This window comes from Paroedura picta, chromosome 5, assembly GCF_049243985.1.
Source record: "Paroedura picta isolate Pp20150507F chromosome 5, Ppicta_v3.0, whole genome shotgun sequence".
NCBI lineage: Eukaryota > Metazoa > Chordata > Lepidosauria > Squamata > Gekkonidae > Paroedura > Paroedura picta.
The window spans coordinates 75863928-75872112 of NC_135373.1; the positions used below are offsets into that span (position 1 = coordinate 75863928).

General features: G+C 42.1%; 1 pseudogene; it reads left to right on the forward strand.

Moving 5' to 3' along the window:
- Positions 1–6492: 6492 nt before the first annotated feature.
- Positions 6493–6804, forward strand: LOC143839085 (DET1- and DDB1-associated protein 1 pseudogene; annotated as a pseudogene).
- The last annotated feature ends 1381 nt before the right edge of the window (positions 6805–8185 follow it).

Here is an 8185-nt window from a genome sequence, read left to right on the forward strand (position 1 = left end):
AAAATTTAGAGGGAGCAGAAGAGAACAACAAAGATGATCCAGGGCCTGGAATCTTCAGCCTGAAGAAGAGGCGGTTGAGATGGGACATGATTAAGACTATTACTTGGAGGAGGGCATAGAGTAGTTCCATTAATAGCATAGGACAGGACTCGCAGCAATGGGTTTAAAATAAGGTGACCAGATTGTCCCACTTTTGGAGGGACATCTGGGTGCACCTATCAAATTGTACTTGTGTTGAAATTAAAATATATATATATTACAATACTATTTTTGCATTCTATGCGTTCTATAAAAATGTTTGTTGCTCCATATAGACCACATTTTTAATCAAGAACCCCCCCGGTCAATGGTGTCCCGCTTTACCAGTGTTAAAATCTGGTCACCTTAGTTTAAAATACATGTAGAACAGTACCGGCTAGATATCAGGAAAAAACATTTTCACAGTCAGAGTAGTTTAGCAGTGAAATTGACTGCCTAAAGAGGCAGTGAGTTCCCCCTCACTGGCAGTCTTTAAGCAAGAGCTAAACAGATACTAATAATAAATGTTTTAAGCTGATCCTGCATTGAGCGGAGGTTGGACAAGATGGCTTGTATGGCTCCTTCCAACTCTATGATTCTATGCAGAACTAGTACAGTACCTTTAATCAGGTATTTATATTGCTGCTATCTTTAAAAAAAACAGTTGCTTAAAAATAACTAACCCTATCATCAAATTTGAACACAGCTGCTTATCCGGAGCATTCTGTGCTGTCTGCTGCATAGAAAGAGTCACGCGCAGCCTTTTTCATTCACTTCAATGTAAAGCCACATGCAAATCTATACACTAATGATTTGCTCAGCGCTCAATGTGGGCATCAGAGCACCCCTACCTGCAAGGAATCACAAAGGCAAATATGTACGTTAAAATATTCAAAGTGGATTAAAAGAAAGTATCATTTTGATCTGTACAAAAAATGGTATTTAATACGAGTCTTTGTGAGAATTCTTCAAAACATTGCTGGTTAAATTATTCTCTTGCTCAGCAGGTTATTCTTCCATAGGCAGCCTTTGATACCTCTTCCATAGATCATAAGTGTCATGTACAGTTTGTGCTGACCCTTAGCCTGGTGGGAATTTGGGGAACATCAAGGGAAATGTGGATTGAACGAAGGTGTTTTTTTCCCCTTGCTCTGTAAGATGAAAAGAAACGGCTTAACATCAAACTGTTCACCTTGGATATCTTTCCCCAGGACTTCCATTATGTGTAGGGAGAAAGATCTTAGGGCAAACCTAAGGAGCCTTTTGGAAAAGACAGAAGCATTCATATATAAATGTTTCCTCCATGAATGCAATGATTTTCATGTTCTTTTGTCTTTCCAAAATTCATTTAGCCTTAGCACCAGTATGTTTGCTACTCTGGGAATGAGGGAAAGTTAGCTTAACAAAGCTTGATTCCAGTGGCACCTTTAAGACCAACAAAGATTTAGAAGAAGAAGAAGAAGAAGAAGAAGAAGAAGAAGAAGAAGAAGAAGAAGAAGAAGAAGAAGAAGAAGAAGAAGAGTTGGTTCTTATATGCCGCTTTTCCCTACCCGAAGGAGGCTCAAAGTGGCTTACAGTTGCCTTCCCTTTCCTCTTCCCATAACAGACACCCTGAGGGGTGGGTGAGGCTGAGAGAGTCCTGATATCACTGCTCGGTCAGAACAGTTTTATCAGTGCCGTGGCAAGCCCAAGGTCACCCAGCTGGTTGCATGTGGGGAGCGCAGAATCGAACCTGGCATGCCAGATTAGAAGTCCGCACTCTTAACCACTGCACCAAACTGGCTCTCTTTAGTCAATCACATAAACGTTTATTATATTATAAAGGTGCTACTAGACTCAAACTTTGTTCTTGTACTTGTATGCTAATTTGCTTCTATTTACAGGTCTTACCAACTGCTTTAATCCAGCGGTCGGCAACCGCAGCCCGCTGCTTCCAAGTAAGGGGAGAGGGCGGCCCGGGGCCCCGCACATGCGCGGCAGCCCCAGCACAAACACGCACGCGCGGACTTGCCGCACATGCGCGTTTGCGTCCAGCGCATCCAGCGTGTCTGCGCATACGCGTTTGTGCGGCCGGCATGCCTGTGGCCGTGGCTCCTTCTCCCCGCCCCTCCAGGCCGCCAGCAAATTGGCTACCAAAGCGGCCGATTAGCTTGCGGCTTGGCAAGCTTCTCTTCCCCCTCCTCCCGAAGCAAGAAGTTTGCTAGGCCGCAAGCTAATCGCCGCTTTGGTGGCCGATTTGCTCGCGGCCTGGCGATTTTCTCGCTGTGGGGGGGGCGGGAAGAGGGAGCCGTGGCCCGGCGCCAAGGCCTTCGCAGCCCAGCACTGGGCCACGGCCCGGGGGTTGGGGACCACTGCTTTAATCCAATCCGAGCTATACTTATTGCACAGTTAAAGGTAAAGGTAAAGGTATCCCCTGTGCAAGCACTGAGTCATGTCTGACCCTTGGGGTGACGCCCTCCAGCGTTTTCATGGCAGACTCAATATGGGGTGGTTTGTCAGTGCCTTCCCCAGTCATTACCGTTTACCCCCCAGCAAGCTGGGTCCTCATTTTACCGACCTCGGAAGGATGGAAGGCTGAGTCAACCTTGAGCCGGCTGCTGGGATTGAACTCCCAGCCTCATGGGCAAAGTTTTCAGACGGCTGCCTTACCACTCTGCGCCACAAGAGGCTCTTATTGCACAGTTACTTATGTATTTTGACTCTAACTAGCCCTCCGAGGGAACTAACAGTGCCCTCCCCCAATATATAAGGCTTAAAGAAAACTGTTTCAATGTATCAACGAAGTAGGCATGCACATGAAAGCTTATACCCAGAATTCAACTTTCTTGTTCATCAAGTTACCTCTAGACTCAAACCTTGTTCTACACCATATCTGTTATACATGTGGGAAAATATATTCTTGGATTAGAATTGTTGAAACCATGGGTTAGAAATACATTATGGTTTAGAACTGTTGAAACTAGTAGAAACTCACAGTTTCCATCTACTCTTGGTGGTTCATCACAGGCTGGCTAAGAAGTGAGCTACTAGCCATATGGTCTGGGTTGCAAGGCATTTACAATTATTACAACCTGTGTTTTCTGTTTTCCTGGATGACTCTGACGCATTAATATTTATTATTGATTCCAGCTCAACTTTCTTTTAGTGTCCGTAACACAATCTTTTGTTGCAGTCATATACCATTAAGATGAAACTCAAGTCCCTAAAATAAAATTAAAGCCCTCTCCAGATTATCTGTACTGAAGAAGTGTTATCCTCTTTTGATATTCAGTAATATATTTTCTCCGACAGCTTTATGGAGCAATTAAATTCCATTCTTTCTTTTCAGCCTGTTCTGAATATGCATTAGAAGATCAACCATCATAATTCTAAGCCAATTGGCTTCATTTTCTTGTTTAAATTCAAATTCAGCTTCTTTCTGTTCTTTCACTGCAGTGATATGGAAGAAGATGCTATTTTAGATTGCTGTAGTTTTGAATAAGCAGTTTTCCAACAAGTGGCCTGAAGCACCAACAGATAAATGGTGTTTTCCATTGAAAGTAGTTCTTTGGGGAGGCAGTATATGCACTGAATATCTTTTTAAAAAATAGACCTGTTGGCAGGCAAATTCATTTTCTTTCTTGTTATAATCAAATTGCCACATTGATATCTAGATAGAATGTTATTCTGAGCATAATTATTTGGATGGTTTGGTATGGCGGCAGTAGTACCTTAATATTTTCATTAATAAAAAATTGTTACACAGGTATTTGATGCTCATCCTTAGTTGTATTACTTTTTATTTACTATCACTTTCAGTTGATTGCTTGATTTATGCAGTCTAGTTAAGCTTTTACCAGTTGTTGGTTGATGTTTTAATTCTGTTACACTTTGTTCTGGTATTTTAATTCTTGTTTTTGGGGATTTAATATTTTCATGAATAAACAGAGGTTGTAGAATTCAAGCCAGCCAAGAGAAATACCCTATGATCTGGAAATCTCTTGATCTCAAAAACTGGCCAGGCCAGAAGGGGAATTGGTTTGATATTGACTGCAGGATGTTTAAAAAGGCAATCTGTTGTATGCACTGGCAATTTAAATGACACAGAGATTTTTTAAAAAATAGACTTAACTGGCTCTTGCTGCTGAAACATGAATCCAGAACTGTCACTAAAAACAAAAATAGGCTACATTAGCCATCAAATGGAAGCATTTGATTTGGGCCACTAAAAAGATCTTTGGGGATATGTTTTAGACAAATTAAATTCTAGATCACTGCTTTTTTGTCACATTTCTCTCAGATGTTGAGAGGAACATTTTACAGCCTTACTTGCCACATCATCTGCTAACAGCAGTAGAATTCAATTATTGCTTTCCCCAGAAATAGAGAAATAGCCTCCATTTGCTGTATCAGAAGTATAAACTCTAATCTGTAAAATGAAATCTGGTAAGGCACCAGGACCTGATCTAATTCTTCCAATGTTATCTAGAGTAAATGTTGACTTATGGGCCAAGATTTTGGCACTCAGATTAATGAGACAGGTATCATTCCTACCTCTTGGTGAAATGTAATAATAGATCCATCTACAAAAAAGGTGATCCAATAGATCCATGTAACTATCATCCAATAAATCGGCTGACATTTGAGGGCAAGATACGTTTCCCTGATGATGCCACAAAACTCCTTCTCACAGGGGACACTCCATTATGGTTCCCTGTAAATATGCACAATAGAAATGGAGTCTGATATAAAAATTACAGTGAATCATGATGACTGCTTGGAAGGAATATAAAACAGTTCCTCCATTAATCGTGCAAAAACCATGCTTAATGGGAGTCAACTGAAGAACCTTTTACCCAAGGATCTAAGGGGGTTCCTCCCTGATAATGTGGCCTTAACAAAAAACCTTGAATAATCAAGACAGTCATAGAGTTGGAAGGGCCCATGCAAGCCATCTAGTTCAACCCCCTGCTCAATACAGGATGAGTCAGCCCCAGCCATTTCCTGTTTATCTTAATTGCTAGACAGGAAGCTTTCTTCCTCTACTCTATTAAGAACAGTACTCAGCCATCTACCTGCCTTATTTAAACTCTTAATCTCCCCAAAGGAAGATTTCTCCTTGATACTGTTACCTGTTGTGTAAAAGAAGCCACAATGTACACACAAGAAAACCCCTTTTCAAATTATCTCATCTCTGGAAAGAGGGACTTTTCATCCCTCCCACATTCCAGTGTCAAGACTTTTCCCCATCCTCAGTCTTAGCAAAAGTGTATAAAAATTATCCCTCAGTTCATCCAATTCATAGCAGGTTTTGGATCCCAGTCTGTTACCCATAACTGTATAGATGGCTTATCTACCATTCCACCCCATTCTGCTGCACTTCTCCAGAACTGCCCAGCTATCTTAAGGTAGCATGCTTGTATGTCTTTCATTCTCTCCCTTTATATTCTCCCTTAGTATCAGGTAATTTGTTAAGGAAAGAATTTTAACTATGTTTTCACTTAACAAAAACATTTCTTTCTTTCTGTAAGGCCTCTATTTTTTATCATCCTGATGTTCTTGCTAATTAAAAAAAATATTTATGAAGCTTATTTCCCTTCATTTTTTTGTCTATATCTTGACCTCCGGCAAGGGACGTGCGGGATCGGGGTGGGAAGGGCATGACCAACGGCGAGCAGAGAGGCGGGTGGGGAGGCACAGCAGGGGTAGCAGCGAGGTCCCTGGGAGGGCAAGGGCTGTCGCTGGGCGGAGGGAAAGCAGGTTTCCCTGAGTTCAGCGGTGTGGGGCAACCCTCCTCCCTGGCAGCCATCACATTCGTCGACCAAAGTCCGTGGGCAACTCACCATCCGGTGGGCGCAGTGGCGAGGATGGCGGGTTGGGAGGAGTGGAGAGTCGGCGGCACGGTGTTCAGGAGACAGGCCAAATAGCCAATGGGGAGACGCGCTTCGCGCCCCTCCCAATTGGCCACTTGGCCCTGGAGTGCCACTCGGAGAAGCAAATCAGGAGCTGCGAAGATTCGCTCCTCCGAGTTTTTATCCTGGACAGCACCCGCCTACTCTCCTCCCACTTACCCCTTATCCTTTTATTTAATAGCGCGGAGCGGTTACAGATTCAACAATTATATGATTGTCTTACACCTCAAATAATCTGTGGTGCATTTGGTGAACTGACTAGAGCAAAGGAGTGAAACAAGGATATACGCTGACTCCTGTTATTTAATTTGTATAACAATGATCATATATGCCTTATTTTACTCATGTTAAATTGCTGTCTTTTGTATTGGCTTATGTAAACTTATAGTCTCCTTTTCAAAGAATTATAAGCATTAACACTTCTAAGTCAAAGGTTTTTCTCTATAGTAAAAAATGACAGATCAAGAAATATAAGTGGGCAGAGGCCGAAGGGGGGTGCGGCCCGGCAGCCAGACCGAAGGAGGAGGGGGCAGCAGCAGAAGGAGGGGATGCAAAGTTGCTGAGGAGGCGTGGGAGGGGGGGGATGATGGCGGACTTTCTGAACAGTTTGCCAGTTTACAACAAAAGCAACTTCAGCTGATTCCATGCAGATTCTGTGTGTAAAGCATCAAATAGAAGACCATCAGTGTATCTTCCCACATGGGAATATCCATCCGAACAAATCATTGTGACAGAAAAAACGAACATACTTTTGCATTACCTACATCACCAGTGGGACAAAAAGAATGCAGAGAAAAAAAGGGACCCAGAGCAAATGGAAATAGAGGGTGAAAATTCTGCCCCACCCCGCAAAATTGCCCGGACAGACAGCTAGGATATGAATGAGGACACTTAAAGCTCTGGCTCTTCTTCTGCACTGATGATGCAGGAGCTTCCTGTGGGGTTTTTATGGTCCTTCACTGTGTAAAAAAAAAAAAGGCAAATGAAATAATTCCACCTGCCCCCACCCCGACCTATATAGCCCCAAACCACTTTTGATTTCTGAAGAGAGTATACTGAAGAAATACTGAAGAGTATTTATTTTTGTTTGTGTGCAGGTGATAAAAAGATGTTTAAACTGTGATCATTGCCTTTAAAAAGATTAAATTCCACTTTTTGTGGCTTGTTCCCCCAAGTTCAATTAACTGGGTGCAAGAGAGGGAGCCCAATTCCAGCCAGTGCCATCCTCCTGCCCCCACCACCAGTCTTTCCTGGGGTTGTGACAACATTGCCCACTGTACAATTAGTAATATGTGTTGAAAATGTATTTTCTTGAGGGCGCTGAAAGCCCCCCCCCCATTCCTGCATCTACCATCAAAATCAAATCTACCTTGTACTGCAGTTAATTGTGAGGTCCCTCTCACTCTGAGTGATCCTATCAGCCATGACTTAATACTTTGTTAATAACCATCACATTCACCTTCTTTGGTCTCTCCCCAACTCCCCACTGGGGACTTTGTTTGCACACCGGCCATGTAACTTCGAGGAGAGCACACCTCTACTCTCTCTCTCACTCTCTCTCTCTCTCTCACACACACACACACACACACGCACACACGCACCACTCTTTGAATGGACCAGTTCTGTGCAACTTCTCCAATAGAATAAAAAATGGTCATTTCTCAAAAAAAAGAAAGAAAGAAATATAATTGGGCAAAAGCAGGTCAGTTTATGGAGCAAGGAGAGCAATTTAAATAGGATATTTTAAGCATACCTGTCTTGAAAGATTCATTGGAACTCTGTTATAAGAATAGCCACGAGCATTGGGAAGGCCATTTCAAAACTTTATTATTTCTCTGGTGGACAATATGTTCTTGCAGCAGTTAAAGCACTTAAAGTTTCTGGGCAGAAGTTTGGATTAGTGTAGTAACAGATAAAATTGATGGACTATTACTAAGATTTGTTTACAACATTCTGGGAAATCTGAAATGTGTGGCAGGAATAGCTTTGAGAGCCGAGATTGGGGAGTTGTTTTTTGAAGAAAAGGCTTGGTGGAGAGCATTTAATCTGAAAATTATGTTGAAATTTAATCTAGAATCAGATCTTAGTTTATACTGGATCATCACATAAGTGATTAGGGAAGATACATGGAATTTAAATTATTACAACTAGGCATTACCAATGACATAATAGAAACTGAGTAGTTGTGTATTGAGTTGGTCAATTTAGAAATGTTTAAGGGATTTTGATCAGAGTGCATAGCATATGTCCATCTTTTTCTATCTGTATTCTTTTTC